This window comes from Antennarius striatus, chromosome 5 (genome assembly GCF_040054535.1).
Source record: "Antennarius striatus isolate MH-2024 chromosome 5, ASM4005453v1, whole genome shotgun sequence".
In the NCBI taxonomy this organism is placed as follows: Eukaryota; Metazoa; Chordata; class Actinopteri; order Lophiiformes; family Antennariidae; genus Antennarius; species Antennarius striatus.
Window position 1 is genome coordinate 22,466,478 of NC_090780.1, and position 18,849 is coordinate 22,485,326.

The window sequence follows — 18,849 nt, forward strand, 5'->3', positions numbered from 1 at the left end:
TAACTCATGTGCCAGCTAACATCGATTTCCACACAAATGTCTACCAGGATAAAATAATCCTGTTGGCAGAAACATTAGAAAATCAGTTACAAAACATTTAACAGGAGGTTTTAAACCTTTTAAGTTCGCTTTAAACATAACAGTGACTCCCAAGAGCCTCTCTGCAGCCGAATGGCTCTCCTGACCCCCCCGAGCAGGGGGTTGCACATATAGAGAGAAATCAGTTTCACATCTAATTATCAAAGGCTGGCGCTACTCTGGACATTCTCTCTCTCTCTCTCTCTCTTTTCAGACTTTCTACTCGCTCCTCCGAAAAAAGAATGCTGCATGGGGAGCGAGGTTAGAGGAAAAAGAAAACAAGTGGAAAGTGGTCAGAAAGATGAAATTCACCTGAAGGTGTACAGTGCTTCCCAGTGAGATATATAGCTTTGACTGAAAGAATGGCGAGTTTTTTCAGCTCTAGGCTTGGCAGCATACTGTACCGCTCTCATTGTTGTTACTGCCAGTTCTCTAAAGTTGGAGGTATAACAACATCCACTGGCGAGAATAAGACTTTGTGTTTTTATTGGTGCACTTTGGGTTTGTGCAGCAAAAGAAAAGCCCAGGAGACGTGGCTAACACCATGAATGTGTCAAAGGTGGAACAAGTGAAAAAAGCAAAATGGGGGGTGGGGAGGGGGTGAAAAAGACCAAGAAAAACAAACAGACTGTGTTACAATACCGTTTGTGATGCAAAAGATGCTGAAAAAAAATCTATCATTTCTACAATAGAATGAGAAATGTGTGAGGTCAATTATAATCGGTGTAAAATCTAATGATAATGCAGGAGGTGAACGGAGACGAAAACAAAGAAAATGCGATGAAGACACGATTTAGTGAGTTCGGCTGTTTAGCGAGTTCGGTTCATGAAAAAAAAGGAAAAGAAAAATGAAATGCCTTGAGTACCTAATGTCCGCGTTGACTTTTTCAGATGTTAGCATAAACTTACAATTCTCTTTAAAGCATATGAGCGGGTTCAAAGCCAACAGTTGCACATTAGAATCCATTGCTTTACTACGCTGGACCATCATTTGGTGATATCGCTAGTAACACTGAGTTAAACCAGGCGGAGGGGGGTTTTTTGTTTGTTTGTCGAAATAATTTGAACTTGTTCCAAATTTGTTCCATTGAATTCCATTTCCAGAACATTCCTCAGTGTAGTCAGATTGTGAAAAAGTTCAGAAATACAGTGTGATTTTCTGCTATTATGATATTGCAGTATGCTCGTGAGTCTGGTACCGACTGAAGGAGTGTGAATTGAACACTATATAATTAGATGAGACTTTGTTCTTTCAGAGTAAGGTGCGGGGTTAAGAAAGTTTGAGTCGTGTTAAATTATTCTGGGGTAACTTTTTTTTAATTAAGTCACACATCCAAAATAAAAAAGCACTGTCCCACCTCACCCATTTAAGTATAGAAGATATAGAGCGGCTTTAACATGAGTTTGAAGGTGTAGGCACTAAAAACTTTTTTTAATAATGAAGCTGAGTAAGCGTTGTCTATCAGGTGTGAATCTGTTAGCTTTACGTGTGCTTTCTTAGTCATGCAGTTTGCTATAAAGTGTTAAAAACTGTCAGATTGTGTTCTTAAAAATGCTAAAATAATTGGAATGTGTCTCTTTTCGGGGTGTGAAACAATCTGCCTGACAGCTGTTCCCTCACATTTTGCAGCACCTCTCGCTAGGTTTGTGCTTTTACTATGAAAATCCACACCCCAATTAGTGTTGAAATAGCTTGAATACTCACAAAGAGTTTCCATGGTTTGCATTGCTTTCTCTGTCCGGCGAATATGCAGATCAGGAAATGTGTGAATATGTATAAACAGTGGCAGTTGGCGCTCCAGGTATTGTTCCACTTTTTGGTTAATCCTCATTGAGCATTGTTAGCCTGTGCTGAACTGTTCCATGTTAATTTGTTCTTCGAGTACAGCTGAATAATTTCATCAGGTGTCACCGTGAGACACCTTCCACCTTTTCTGTGCTGTTTGCTTCACTTCCGTTTTTGTTTCGTGTATCAGTGTTAAAAAAAACGTAAATTTGTGAGAGAATTCTAGTGAAGAAAACATGGTATTACAATATTCTTATCGCCCTGTTCGTCTTGTTCTAATATGATTTATTATTAACCTCCATAATTAACAGAATATTTCAGTGGAGAACAATTCTGAAGCTTGCAACTATGGACAGCTCTTTTTAAAAAAATTTTATTTATTACCTCTGCCAAGGACGTTATGCAATAGTCTGTTTGTTTGTGTTCTAGTGGGATTATGTAAAAACTAATGAACACATTTACTGCAGAAGGAAAAAGGTGATTAAAGTTTGGTGGTGATCTGGGTCAGGGTCTGAATCCTTTTTTTTTTTTTTTTTTTTTTTAAATATGAACCTTTAACATTGTGAGATAGGGCAGCTTCTATCCATTTAGCTTCTAACTAACTGGAAGTGAAGTCAGGAAAGTTCATCAAAAATTAAGATGAACCTCCCCCACAAACTGACAAATGCTACGGCCTTAGCAGAGGTTCGCGCTAGATAAGTGCTTTCACTTATTGTACGTCTTATATTTTGACTTGAACACATTTGGGAGGAAAATCACTGTGTGAGTCGTGGAAATTGACCTTTGCGCTTATCTCGTACTGGAGTAAGCTACTTTCCTTCCCCTTACATTAACTATTTAATATCTTCACAAAACATTCTGCAAAGTAGTTTATTGGTTTTCATCCTAAGGCTCAGCTGCCCCATTTGTCTGTCCCCATACTCCATACTGCTGAACCAGTCCTGCTTCCACCCTGAAGAAGGTGAGGAGCAACAGACATAACTGTTTCATTTCATGTCTTTATTAAAATCGTTCCTCAAGGGATGTTTTCTCAAGTGTTTTTATTTCACGGATTCATATATATTTGAGTGCCTAAACTGCCCTTAGCATGCTGCTTCAAAGCTTACCAGTCTTACATAAAAAAAGTCAATTCCACTATGCACACAATGTCGCATGCATGTCTGCACATTGTCATATTTTCACTAGCTCACCATCAGGGATTATTGTACCGGGGAGTATGATACTACACAAGCAGTGCAACCATGCAAAGTTTTTCAAGCCTTGGACTGGTCGCTCGGGTTACGGATATGTGGTTGGTACGATTGCTCAGCGTTGGCTTTGCCTGAGGTGGTAGTTAAGTAGACTGATGGGACTCAGGGTAATATGATATCTTTAAATGGAGCCTAGAATCCCCTGGTTGCACCCCGTATACAGAATCAATACTCTCTGATGCTTCAGGTCACAATTTTAGACCCAAGTCATCAGCATTGTGAGAAATACTCTCTTTTCAAGAATAGGAAGAGAAAATTAATACAGCACAAATTCACACTGAATGTGTTAATATATATAAGAAACAACAACCAGTGAATAGGTAGTATAGGATTCGTATAGGATTACAATGGAAAGCAGCACACACAGCACCTCCTCTAATCTTCATTCATTAACAGACTATATTTTATCTTAATTGTCTAAATATTAAGACAAAAGCTTGCCAAATAAATAACCTCCCAATAAAAGAGTTACTGTACACGGATTTGCAGACAGAAGCAGAAACAACAGCGTTATCATTATAACCTCTGTATGAAATGTGACCAAGTCAAATCAACATAATAAACCATGTAACCTTCAACAATCGCCATTCCGAACTATAGAATAACACCGTGCTGCACAAACAGCTTAATTGTCATTATTTATTCATCACCACTAAGCCAACAATTGCTCACAATAGATCCTGGGACATGTCCTAGTCATTAAAAATTAATTTCAGCAACATGCATACGATAATGTCGTTGGGTTTAGGATTTAAGGACGTATACATAGATGGAACGCTGTGGATCGTGAATGAAAATTTTGCTGCTGTAAAATAAAAGACTACTGTATTCTCAACAAAGCGTATAGCAGCTGACCCGGTGGCACTGGAATCAGAATAATTTTAAACTAAAATATTTTAAATAAATGTAAAACTGTGTCACTATTATTTTTATATTATTATTATTACTATTGTTATTACTATTGTTATTGTTATTACTATTATTATTACTCTTATTATTATTATTACTATTATTATTACTATTATTACTATTATTATTACTATTATCATTATTACTATTATTATTATTACTATTATTATTATTATTATTATTATCATTACCATTATTGTCCATAAAAGTCTCTGAAATGAAATGAATATCTAAAAGAAGAGCAAGGAAACCTTTTGTTTCTCACAATCAGATGAAGATCTGGTTTACAATAGCATAAATAATCCACCGAACATTAACTTAAAAGTGGCTTGAAATGTCATTCTTTTTTAAGTAAAATACATGCTTTTATTTATTGGCATTTTAATTAGAATGTTTGTCTACAGGTACTTAATGTTGATTGAGTGTGTTTCTCAATCTCCCCCATGTAACTAAAATATATCTACTAATGATGAGCTATGATTCAGTAATATTACGCCTTCACTGACCTATACATGAACTTCAGTGACATGTGATCGATGCAGTGATGAAGTGTTGCAGTCATGCCGAAGAAATGCTGCATCCCAATTAAGAGCTAAAAGTAGGAGGAAAGGGGGGGGGGGGTGGAAGGTTGTAGAGGGAGGCTGGGGAGGCATAAAGATGGAGATAAAAAGTGGACAAATTAGACTGTCTGAGATACAGCAGCCATTATACACCTCCTTCAACAAACTAATGCAGTGCAGGCAGATATTAGAATTAGAAGAGGGAGAGCGTGAAGACGGAATGCGAGAGAGGAGATCTCACTGAAGTTTGGCAAAGAGCTTTCAAACTTGAACAGATGTAAGAGCAGCTTTAATGGACAGCTAAGGGATAAATAAATCATCCGTGGGATGCACAGAATCAGATGTCAATTCTGATCATTAGGTGTAATCATTATGTGCAGGTTATTGGGGCTTTGCAGCGACAGATTTCCCTACATCTGTGTCAGCGGTGTTCTCCATCTCCCGCCTCTCCTTTTTCGTTTACTCCTTCCATATGCTTGCACATTTTAATATTGAGATTTTCCCTCATATTTGTGACTAATACTATTCCAGTTCCCCTTGCAGGTGTGCAACACTGAATATGATAATGAAAGGAAAATTACAGTTATGGGATAATAAATACGACAAATAAGAAATACAAGCTGACTTTAATTTTCTCGAGCTTGAACGAATGAGTGACTATTCATTTATTTTTGTTGTTTTGTTCTTATCAATTACTTCTTTTTTTTTTGTAATTAAGTAAACTGAGATTGCCTAATCTTCAGCCTTGTCATATGTTAATGGAATTTTTCCTGTGCAGTGATAGGACATGTCACAACTTGCTTTTGCAGCACAGAGACGCAACATTTAGAATCGGTTGTTTATTAATGCTGAGGAAGAACGCAGACCTCTTAGTGAGGAACATAAATAGTGCATGGATCTGAGAGCCTCTTGGTGCACATGCTCTTTCTGCAGATGTTGATACACTGATATTCAGACGCAGTGGGAGAACCGATTGCGGCATCTATTCAGCTCCAACAGGAAGGAAGGATCACCAGGACATTGATCACTTCAGCGATGAACACAATGAACAGCTGCGTTTTTTCACATCCAAACGAGACCGCCATCCTCTCGCGGCTTCAACTGAGCTCAAAAACGTTTTCCTTTACCTGCAAGGTTCTGATATGGCAGCCGAGGATCCGAAAGTGTTCCTGTTGTAGGATCACATGCCTGCCCCCCCCCCCCCCCCCCGTCATGCCGAGGACCTTTGTTCCTTGGCAGCGTGCCATCCCGCAAAACCACTGCCAGATGATCTGTGTCATGCCCCATTCAGTTTGGTTTGTAAGAAAAGGAACACGGGTGAGAATCTGTTCCATTTGAAAAGCTCTCTGGAAGGAATTTGAGTGGGCTGTCACGGAAACTTAAGAGGATACTTGTTGTCAAAACAGAAATGTTGTGTATCTCATCCATCTATAATGCCACATGTTCACAGACAATCATTCTATGTTGGAGAACAAGGCGTTAATAAACTCACACTGATCTCTTTTCTGTTTTGTCGCTTGTGGCAAGATGCCATCTGCGCATTTGATCTTCCTGCAGAAATATTTTCTTTTCTTTTTTTTTTTTCGATGTCACTTGATAAAACTTCACCCAAACACAGTTTGTTTCGTAGACAGAACAGCTATTTACGTATGGGTTACCGTGCAGCTTATGCATGTAGGGTTTTCTCATGTAAAGTAGGATCAGGCCGTCTTCTAAACATAATTGCAATTCAATTATCATCTTCCCAATCAGTCCCTGAAAATTTCTAATTAGAAGCACAATTAGGGTGCCCGACTGTAGAGAGGAAGAATCGCGTAAAAACCCATCAGTCAGTCAGTCATCAACACCAAACATTCTCCTGTGCGTAGCTGAACGATTTGCACCAAAGTACATCAAGACAATCCTGCACAGCTGGAAACAAAAGAAAGATCAAGCTAATCATTTCCCACCGGCGCCGGCTTTTTACAGCGATGACAAATGTAGATATAACCTGGCTTTCGCTGTTGAAGATGCAGTGTGGGTAGAAGAGTCAGCATTCGGGGGTTAAGAGCTGAATTGTTCCAACTTCACAAGACATCAGCAGTAAATTGTCTCATTGCACTCCTTGACCACCCCTCCAACCCCCGGTCCACTCTCAGCCAGTGGTACAGGTAATAACAAGCACAACAACATTAATCTTAATAACAGCCCCGCTAATAGATTGTGCTGGTGCAGCACATTTGTCAGTTAAGAAACCGCATGGAATAACAGAGGACCAAAAGGTAGACCTCAAACTTTTAGATGGTTTTTAGTCTCAGCAGTATTTACTGAAAGGAAGGCATTCAGTGCTCAAAGGTAAACAACAAATGTTTGACAGAGGGCAGTAAGGAAAAATAAACTTATACCGATATCGGAAATAGAATATATCTCCACAATCGTGGGTATGTTTTATCACCGATACAATTAGCTGATGTGTGCAGTGCTCTGTGGTTGAATGAGTACTTGTCTGCCATTACTTTCCACTCAGATGCTTTTTGAAGGTCCACTGGTATTAATTAAAAACTAGGATAAAGTTATCGCCACAGCTCTGGCAGAGCATTGGAGCCCATCAGCTAGCTGCCAAACAGACCCATCCTCTCATTACTTCCTGAATTAATACCATGTCAGGAAAATAAATTGACTCTGAAGACCTTTTGTGACTCCAAAAGAACTTTTTTTTTTTTTTTTACAATGTTAGAATGTTCTCATTGCTCATTGTTCCTGTCAGGCATTGTAGTTTTTTTTTTTTTTTAAACTTCTTTGTCCTTGCTTGCTGTGCCTCTCGAGCTGTGACCGAGCCGGGCGGGGTCTTCATTGGTGATAAAGCGGAATCTGATTGCTAATCGTTGCTCCCCTTGACAGCTTGATAAGTGGTCACTGGAAGTAAAAGTACATATTCAGTGAAAATACTCAAATCAACTACATGTTTTTGTTCTGTATAACCCCTCCTTTTTTTTTTTCAGGATTACTTAAAAAGTCCTGAACCAATTTATATTTTTATGTTTAACGTTCCATTTTGGTGTTGACCCACGTTATGATCTGGATCCAGAGAGTTTTCAAAGGATTTTTCCATACACACATTAAAAAGGGATTCAATCTAGATCTGGTGATCTATGGCGTTTAAATCTATATGGCCCATATAGGACTCATATTCATCAGTCATAAATATTATGACAGTTATTAGACAGTTCATCCAATACATTATAATGAATTGTCCCCTGCTGTCCAATAAATCACATTTATATCAGAATAACATGCAGCAGCAAATACATTTGGAGGGAAACATGATGCTGCCCGAATTATATTTTCACTATCCACCCCGACAACCTCTCATTAGTTTTCTGCAATCAGAAGATGTATAGCCTCGTTTATAGCGAGAAAAACATGTTTGCTACCACAATTCAGGCGACAGTAACAAGTACTACATAAATATTCAGTTCTAGGAGGCAAGATTAAGCACAAACTGCTCCATATCTGACCGCTCTGTCACACTTGACGGTGCTATATTAAAGTAGCAGGGGGAGAAGATGTATCTATAGGAATATTGCCAGAATAAGATCAATGCTTGGTTTCTATGTCACTCAAACAGTAATTTGTCTGTTTGTTTCCTCGTCGATGGACTATTGTAATAGTCTTTTAACAGGTATAAATCTGAGTTCAATCTGCAGCCTTCAAAATGGTACAAAATGCAGCAGATAGGCTTCAAACAAAAACCAATAAAAGAGAACACATTTCTCCAATTTTAATGACCCTCCGCTGACTGCCCATTTGTTTTAAGATTCACTTTAATGTTTTAGTTATTACTTATAAAGCCCTTTCATCGAGCGCCCCTCTGAGGATCTATCAGAACCGCTGTCTTCTTAGCAAACAGTGCGCAGCCAGAGTTCCTCAGGCAGGAACCTGCTGACTGTTTCCACCTCACCCTCAAGACTGAGGGGAATCAGACTTTGCAATTAGAGCTCTTCAGTCTTGGCCTGACCATTTTGAAGAATTTTTTGAATCTCAACTTTTCTAGTTTTGATGCAGAATTCCACTTTTCATCCTTTTGTTTCATTGCTATGTTTTTCTTTCGATAATTGCCTTTTATTTATTTTTTTATCACTTCTATATCACTACATTTTCAATTCACACCCAAACATCTGATAGCAGCTTTTTTTCCCTTTTTTATTTATTTATTTATTTACAGTGCCACATCTCACTTTGCAAGCAGTCATGGCAGGTAACTGTTTCTAAATTTTTTGGGTTCTGAAAATTCTGACTACTTCTTCCTCTTCCTTTACTGACAGCAGTGCATGATAGCAACGGTTGCCTCGAGTGATTGGCTGTACTCTTAAAGACATCAGTCCATGGAAGGTTTAAAGTTCAGAACTCTTGAACTTTTGGCAGAGCAAGCAGTGCACTGCTTGCCATAAATAAACACATGGACACGAAAAGAAATCTGGCGGTAGTGTTGTGTTGAGAAAGTATAAAATAAATTCAAGTTTGAGTAGCATTTGAGTTCAGCATATTACAGCTACTTTACTGACAGAATAATCTTATATAATATTTATATGATAAAAAATAATGCATGGCATAAAGTAACGTGAAAAAATTGTAAAGATCGAATGGCTCAGTTAATTTGCCACATAAAATTATGCAGGGTAAAATGTAGAGAAGCTCTTGTGGCACCTGGAGAGCAAGTTGGGGTTTAATATCTTGGTCAAGGATACGTTAACATGTAGACAGCAATCTATCCAGTTGGTGACTGGTTTCATTGACCCAAACTCAGCTGCTTCATGTTCGCAAATGACCAGCAATCCGCAGCCCACTGCTTTTAGGGTAAAATGAACTGACAACGCAAGAAGGATTTGAATTCCTTTGAATTGAATGAACAGCGATATCAGTAACTGTTGCATTGAGAAATACGAAACACTTGGAGAACAGGTCTTTTTTTAAAAATTTCCACACTTCTGTTAAAAAGACATGCAGGAACTTATTTCTGTTATACTTTAGAGAGCAGGTGATGCTCCCACAGGGATGAGACTGTTTTTAATAGGTCTAGGTGTTTCTTTATGATGTTCGGCACCTGTGAACAACATCTGTATCGCAAAATTTAATAATTACTCAGCTATCAGTTTTTAAAAGCGCCACTCAGACCGGATAGTGGAATAAAATATCCTCTGTTCATCTTATAATTACAGGATATGGCTAGCAATTGCACACAAAATTCACATTTTGTTAGATTGTTGACTCCTATCACTCATTCAGTAAGCTGGAGTGGAAGTCACCCTCTCAAGAAGGAGCCTCTTAGCATGAACATAAGACAGGAAGTGAGATAAAATGGTCATTGAGCCTGATTAACAGTGTAATGACGCCCTGAGACATAATCAGAATCTAATCCTCCAAGTGATTATATTAGAATTATTGAGACAAACGTGTAGTTAAAAGCCACTATTAGACATATTATTGATACTTAAGCATTGATATTAATGAATTAATTTGCATTCAACCACACAGAGTCGGAGGAAGTTGTTAATGCGAAGGGGAAACTGTTGCACTTTGAGTATTCTTTCATTTCATGCCATGTTTTGAGACAACTTCTTGTTTTGCATGTCCACAGCTGGAGTTAATATCGAAGCATGAATATTTCTACCGTTTATCAAAAACTTTATCCTCTCGCTTTAAAAAAAAAAAAAAAGAGAAAAACTTTGATCACACTGGCTGGTGGCCAGCAGTTAGGTTGCCCCAGAGCCAATATCTAAGCACTATAGAGTCCCATCTCTCACCAATTTCCATTTTAAAAACACTTGAAAATAAATGGTGCACTACTTTCAGATAACGGTTCCATAAGTCTGACATTACAAATCCATCAGGGGTCCAACAATTTGTCTTTGTAATCGCTGCCAGAGGGAAAGTTACTTTAAAGTCCTTTATCGTACTTTTTTTTTTTTTTTTTTGCCGTTGAAGACGTTTTTCTCGGCTCAGGAACGTCCAAGTCTCAACGTTCTGAGGCTCGGTGCGTTTGCCTAGAGCGAGAGTATAAACACGTCTGTGTCTGATATTTATCCTTTCAATCTAAGGATTTTTACTGACATGTCTGTTGATGTAACGTTTACTTCTTCCTCAAAAAGGAAGAATCACATCAAACATATTGTGATTTATTTTGTTCTCATAGCACCTGGAAATAAATTTATGACACAAGAATTAAAACAAATTACACTGTGTAAACCGCCAAAAATAAATCTATGACACACAAATATGCCAGTAAAGGAAGTATCGAACTTTAAAACAAATAAAGATGAGAGCGCATGTCCCTTGAGTTGCAAATCATGTCTCTGACAACATCAGGCATTTTCCTGTAAAAGGTTGTTTTTGCTGCATTGGCCCCCTGACGGACCCTTTTGCATTTTCTCCACAGTCAAAAAACATCCATCCTATCAGAAAGATGTCAGCATGTGCGCAGAGAGCTATTAGTCCAAGAGAGAGGAGCCGGGGTATAACTTATCATCACTGCACTATTAACCTTTAATGAACTGGTGCTGCATTTTCAAGACAGAGCTGTTCCAAACCTCCTCTTCCCCCAGGAGGTCAATTCCTCTCCGGCAAGGCCGTCCTTGTCAACGAGAATTTTTTTTTTTTTTCTGACTCAACATCCATCAAGGAGTCGAAAAGCTGCTTTTGGATACGGAAAGAAAAGTTCACCTGAGTTTATGCTCGTCTGTTCAGTTGTATTGAGAGTCATGCAGGATTCTGTGAGAAAAAAGAAAAGAAAAAGAAAGACTGATTTAGTTGGGGGGGGGGGTATCATATGGTGATTTACGGCGTGCTCTGTGCGAGGCTGCGCTCATCAATAGAGGCATTCATTCATGTTGTAATGGTTGCTGTTGATGTTGATGAGGTATTATTTTGCACATAAAATATCCCCACATGCTGACTGTTTCAATACTAATTATGTTTGGGACATTTTTTAAGGTCTTTACCACAGTTGGTTGACTCCGCTTTCGGTGTTATTGTCTTCTCACAGCATGTGCTGAACAATACTTCAAATACAGCTAAAAAAAACAAAAAAAAAACACCAACCAAAAGCTGCGTTTATTCTTTGCTGGGCTTTGAAGGGAACATACAGATGTGTTGTAAAAGTAAATATTTTACACAGTAGAATTATGTGATATGAACATGCTGTAATTAAAACGGACCTGCTGCTGTTGGATGTTTGAGCGTGCCGTAAAGCACTTAGGTTGATTATCGGTTTTGTCGTTAGCAAGGAGGTAGTAAAATGACATTTAGATTGTAGGGATCAGTGTAACACCAAGCTGGGAGAGCATGCAACCAACTCTGTGTGTGATAACACTTGTGGATATTTTTCATGGATTTTGTTTTGGGTTTTTTTCCAAACGCAACGGGTATCAACCATTAAAGCCTTTTTTTTTTTTTTTTTTTAGTTTTGCAACTTCTGTGGCTTAATGGAAAATTGATTTTCCCTATTATTATAATCGCTAGTTGTTTCATGCTTTAACCAGTATTTTTAGCCTTTTTTAAAGAGATGCAACAAAAACACTTCCCTTCATCGGCGGAAAGTTGTGCTGCCTCTTCAAATTGTGCTTTTTTACTTTTTTTTTGGTGGTTTTCTTTTTGACTTTGCAGCTCACGACTGCGAGCTGCTTCCTGCTTGGGTGGCACAAGTAAGATGCATAATGAATTACTCTTGAAAAGATTTCAAGCATATTAACTCATTAAGCTTAAGATTTAACATGAAGGGGGCGGCACGGTGGCGCAGATGGTGCTTTCACATCACAGCTAGAAGGTTGCGGGTTCGAATCCTTTCTGTGCGGAGATTGCATGTTCTCCTCGTGTCTGCATGGGTTCTCCAGCTTCCTCCCACATCCGAAAAACATGCAGCTTAGGTGAACTGATCATTCCATGTGTGCATCAATGGTTGTTAATCTTTTATGTGGATTCTCGGTGCACTGGCGTCATGCTCAGAGTGTCCCCAGCTTCTTGACCGTAAGTCAGCTGGAATAGGCTCCAGCAACCCCCGTGACTCGTAAAAGCAGAATAAGCGGTTTGGAGGATGAATGAATTTAACAAGAATCGATATTCTCATTATAGAATTGCTTTTAAATAAAATTTTGTCTAAAACTTGCATGAAGCATGTATTTGTTAGCGGCTTGATACGAAATAATACACTTATCTTCTTCTTCTAAATCAAGACATCACCCAACCAATGCGAATGTCTCTCACATTCATTAATTGTGTGGAGGGAATTGGGAAGCAGCCAGAAAGGATTTCTTTTTTTTTTTAATATCCAGATGAATCAGGAATTACAGGTGAACATAAAATGTGATATGCATGTACTTTTTCTTTTGGTATGTCATTGATTCGATACATGGCTGTGTACGTAACGGTGTATTGCAGCATCAGGTCAGGCACGCTGCTCGTTTCGTCTGTTGCAGCCCCCTCAGTCGCTGCAGTGCTCTGGTTAAGCTGAGGCTGATTCCATCCTCTGTGAATGAGTAGATAGGGAGGTGAGACTCATATCTCTATCCTGACAGGCTCAACACGCCCCCGCCTCTCGGGAGTCCACACCAACCATCCCCGATAACACAGGATTCACTTCTCCCCTCATGCACTCAGACAGATCCACACACACACACACACACATATATACACACACACACATGGATTCCCATTCGGCGAGACATGGCACTTGCCTTTTTATTTAAATGCGATAAATATTTAATTTGTGAATGCGTTGTGAAAGATCACACAAGCACGCACAAAGGACCCTTAGCTGAATATGCAACACTCTGATAAATATTTCAATACTCCATTTCCCCAACCCCCAGTTGACTCACCAGGAACCTGGAGCCGATCTGGGCAAGAATTAAACATGTTTTCCTTGCAATATTTATTCTTTGAAACAGCCAGTATCTTGCTTATTCGCCAATTTCAAGACAGGACCGTGGCCGCTTTTGAACTGGTGTCAATTTAAATATGTTCCTCTAATGACACACCTCTCCAGCTCTCTGGTTAATATAGGTTAGTAGCACAAGGCTAATAACGCAATAATCCTCCCACTAACATTCCCCCCATTGGCCTCCTGCACCTATAAATAGAACCAAACGTTTGAAAATAAATAGAATCGCATTTGAATATCTTCTTATAATGAATGTTTCTTACCAAAGTAAGATAAAAGTCATATTTTTTTCATTTGTAATGAACATCTTAAAGTTTTACATTCATGTCTCCACAGGGAAGGCAATGAAACAACTTAGACCTTGCAAACATTGTTAACTGTTATTGCAACTCTCCACCTAAAGCTAAAAGTAAATAAATAAGCAAATAAAGAACCCCAGTAAAATATCTTCAAGGGCAGTCTTCACCCTATTATCACCTTGAATCTATCAGTTTTAAATGAAAAAAAGAAAAAAAGAAAAGAAAAAGGCCAGCCGTATTCATTTGGCTGAGGTGAAAAGTACCATTCCAGCCTGATGTGGTGCTCTTCCTTGTATAAGCAAAAATTCATCAATAAAGCAATTGTTTAAGCTCCCAGTTGGCTCCAGCACAGCCTGTAAAATTTATGAGCGGCAGTACAAACAGACAGTGGATGGATCGAAAAGGGTCCCGGAGGCAGCCGGAAGAGAGTCCTTAGCAATAACAACACAATCAATCACATCCAGGGCACGTCTCATCCAACCCCAGGCTTCCCAGCAGTGCATTCAAAACATATTCCCAAATTCACATGATCGCAGCGCTGTCATCACCTCTTACTGTGGAAGCTGCCGGTTTCTGTTGTATGTACAAGGATAAATGCAGGCCTGTAATCTTTATGTTAATATCTGCACATTTACAGTATCTGTCTGCATGAGGTTCATTCAAAAACAAGCTGTTACCCTCATGCAGTCATATTTGGTTCAACAGGCAGTCAGTTCATTTTATTATTCAAATTTACAGTATTATGCTTAAAAGGTGGTGGCTGTCTTAAATCCTGGAGAACTCAGATTGAGTATGTTTCATTAAAAATTAATACATAGAAAATATAGCTAATCATCAGGACTGTGTAGGAGCTGTTTGATCGGTGTTCGAAAGTGGAATCAGCATAACAGAATTTCTTTGCAGTAAAGGAAAACATCATCACTGGTAGGATGGATGGTTAAAGTAAAAGAAAAGAAACGGAGGTCTCTCATGTGGAATGACAAGCCTGTTTACGTGCAAACACATCTCTCTAAGAAACAAATGACTTAAAGAACCTTGTTTTCAGGGTCCTTTTAGTTGGATAGTTCTGTTAACATTTTGCACTTCACACCAAAATGCCTCGTGTGCATCCCTGAGGGTCCAGCAAACATGTCAACTGTATCGAGTGTTCACACCAGAAAAAAACACCAGCACGATAAACACCTCTTTCTACTACCACTTTACAAAGAGCGATAAAATGTCAGTTATGTGTTTGAGATTTTTTATCAGCACTAAGTGTCAGAATTTTATTTTATTTTTTACCTAAAAGATTTTTTACTCATTTCTTTTTTTTTTCATGGTTTTGGTTAATTTAATTATTCATTCATTTTCTTAAAGATAACACAATTGGGGTACATCTTGAAGAATTCAGTTTGTCACAAGGCCAGTCACACACAGACACACACACACACACACACACAGACACACACACACACACGCTTAGTTTTGAGTGGCAAGTTTACCTGAACTGCACATTTTCCATGGCGGGATGCACCTGGAGAACCTAAATAGAACCCGTGCAGGGAGAACATAGAAACTCCGCAAAGAGAAGTCCAAGGTGGAATTGAACCAATGCTGTGAGGCAATGTTGGTGCATACTGTGCCACTGTTGCGCCCTGCAGTCAGTGTGTTTAACAATTTTTAAATGAACAAATTTCCTCCATTATTGCCACTAACTTTCCATCGCTAGAACTGCTTCAAACAGTCGTCAGTAGTATGCATCACGCCATCTGGAAGCAACTTACTGACCTCTGTGCATGACAATAACTCGCTTTATAGACTCGCTTGTCTTTGGTCTGTTGTTTTCTGTTATTTTCCGAAAGTTGATTTCCCCTCGTGTGTTCCACTTTACGCTTCCTGCCTTTGTTTGCGGTGGCAAAAACACCATCGTCTAGCGCTTATGATGAATACAAATAAGAACGAGCAAAGTTGTCTGCGAGTTTTAAATGAATTTTAAAAAAATGTGCAGAAAGGTCAAATGCACCGAGAGCATCTTGCCACAAGTGACAAAGACAAAAGAGAAAGAGATGTAAAAGTGTTTTATACATAGTGTGTTCTTCTGCATAGCCTTGATACGCAGCGTACAGATAACAGAGCAGACAATTCTGTATGGGGGCAGAATGCAGTACTCATGTCAAGGTTGCATGATAAAGACATTCAGCTGTAAAGTATGCATGAGTTATTAAAGCTAAAACGGACTGATGACATTTGATGAAACTTTTGGAAAACAAAGGGATGAAACAAATGGAATTGACTGGTGTAGAATTAAAAATTCTGTATTCGGAGGAAATCTTTTTTTAAATAAAACTTGCAACTCTTTAAAAAAATGTTGTTGTTTTTTTGTTTGGGCTATTTTTATATTTTGAATGTCACCATATCTTGTTAAATATACCTCAACTTCAGCTTTCAAAGGCACATTTCGATGCTTTAGTTGCTCCTCAGTTAAACAGTACGTTTTATACTTCACCCCAAAAGAATCTGCAATAAACCAGTTCCAGCCTCTTGTTCTATCCAAATTCTACTCCGACTGTGTTTAATCATATTCCCTTATGTCCACAATCCCTTTGTGCACTTGGAAAACTCCCTGTTTAGAGTCCTCATTTCTCAAGAAGCACATTGAGAGCAGATTTGCCTCTAGCATGCCCACAGCATGGGTCAAGAATCTGCTCATTATTCTTCCCATACAAGGAGCAGTGTGGCCTGGATTAGATCTGCAGGCCAGGACAACAATCTTTGCCCAAAGATCCGGGCCCATCATGGCCCCTCTGATCTGTGCTCATGAATTCACAGCGAAAGATAAGACGGAGAACCAGCTCTACAATTTGAACTGAATGAAAGGAAAATTAGTACTGGTTAAAATACACTGCTTTGCTGCCATTGCTGCAGAGCTGATTTTTCTTTTCTCAGAAAAAAATGAGAAGATAGAGGGAGGAGGAAATAACAATAGGTCTACATAAGCACTAAATGAAACCACATGCCATGCCCACTTACTCCATGTTGTTTTGACATTATTCGTGTTCCTTGTGAACGATTTGACTGGTACTTTTCTTCGATTCTTTTCACAAAGTGCACAAATCAAGAATGTGAAGTGAATGTGGGACTGTGCTGTATTGACCATTGAACACTTCACTTCAGAAATAAACACATATAGCAGGCTCAACAAAATGTTTGAAAAATTAAACTCCTTTTTCCCGGAGCTGAATCGCTTTATTTCAGCCACATCACGATGGTTACATGCTGTTTTATGTTATCAAGGAAAATGTATTCTAGCATTTGAATATGACTACCTCAATAGGAACATTTGAATAAAAATGCCTGCCTGCAATGATTCACGAGCACGACACAAAAACTCATTTTTGTGGTGGTATTTTCAAATATCACACCCACACAAAACTCCAAATAAACATTTCAGAGCCTCCACACTTGTGATCAATGTTGGTATCTCACATCACAGTGGTGTCTGCGCCGCCTCTTTCATGGCAAGATGCTTCTGATGCAAATCACAGGGTGCTGCAGAGATACAAATCAGGTCTACTGAAAGCGGTATGTCACAGGATTAATTAAACAGTGGGGTCCCTGCAGCTCGTATACGGATCATTTTTCCTACTAAATTTGTATATTTTATGTTCAGTTTTGAGAAGTAAAACACATTTTACATCCTGTCACCCAATGGAGTCTGCAGCATCAGTTTACCCCCACTCCACAGTATTTCAGGTCTTTATATACTGTGGATGCATTGTGTTTCTGCAAGCTGCACGAATTTTTCAGCCTCACACAAGAGGGAATGGTGGTAGTTTTTAGGGCCCAGTGCATTTTGTGCATATAATGAGACAAGACTTCACTGCTGCATGTGTAACTTGTGTGTACCACTTCAGAAACTCCCTCCACTTCGGGAGGACAGTGGTGTGACATGATGATACCTAAGAGCAGTGAGCTGCTCACTCAGAGCAACAACTGCGAATATCTGCAGAATTTGGAGACAACAAATTCCTTGAGCTATTATTCTGAGCAGAGGGCGAAACCAACCGTGGATGGTAATTGATTGTTATTGCCAAATTATGCTATCACCATTGTTTAAAAAAGGCTGTTGTGCCCTTATATATTATAATAACACTAAACATCAAGGCTGTCTTGTTACAAGTCACACCTACTTAGCTTATGATAATGCACTGTGATATTGTTTGCAATGTTTGATACAATATATCTGAAAAAACTTGGTATATTGAAGGGCTTCATTGATTATGCATTCAGTGATAGATCTTCACATTCGTTTTTTTTTTTGACAATGTTTCCTTCCAACTTTGTAAAAGTAATTGTCTAGTAATCCCCATTGTGACTGGCCTCAGATGATTCTTGCACCTTAACTCCAGGAACGATGCATCCAAAATAAGATTCCCTCTTCCCTTTCGCTGGTGGTTAGTTTGTTCTGATTGCTTGTGATATTTTTCCAAAGGTCATCATTTCTGCACTGCCTTTGCCCTCTTCATCTTCCTCACCACCAGAGTCATCCTACACACCACCATCCTATGCTGTTTGGCTACACTCTCCCCTATCACTACTTTGCAGTCACTGATTTCCTTCAGGTTACACCGTCTACACAAGATATAGTCTACCTGGGTGCTCCTACCAACACTCTTATCGGTCACCCTATGTTCCTGCCTCTTCTGGAAGAAAGTATTCACTACAGCCATTTCCATCCTTTTTGCAAAGTCAACTACCATCTGTCCTTCTGCATTCCTCCTGCACACCTTCGATTTCTAGCTTCAGACTCATCACTCTATCTGACACTCTTTTTACCTCCAGGACATTCCTAACAAACTCCTCCTTTAAGATGACTCCTACTCCATTTCTCTTCACATCTTCACCATGATAGAACAACTTGGACCCTGCACCTAAACTTCTAACCTTGCTACCTTGCTTCTGGACACACAGTATGTCTACCTTCCTCCTCTGCATCATGTCAACCAACCCTCTACCTTTTCCTGTCATAGTTCCAACATTCAACGAGCCTACTCTTCTCTCTCTTCCTACGAAC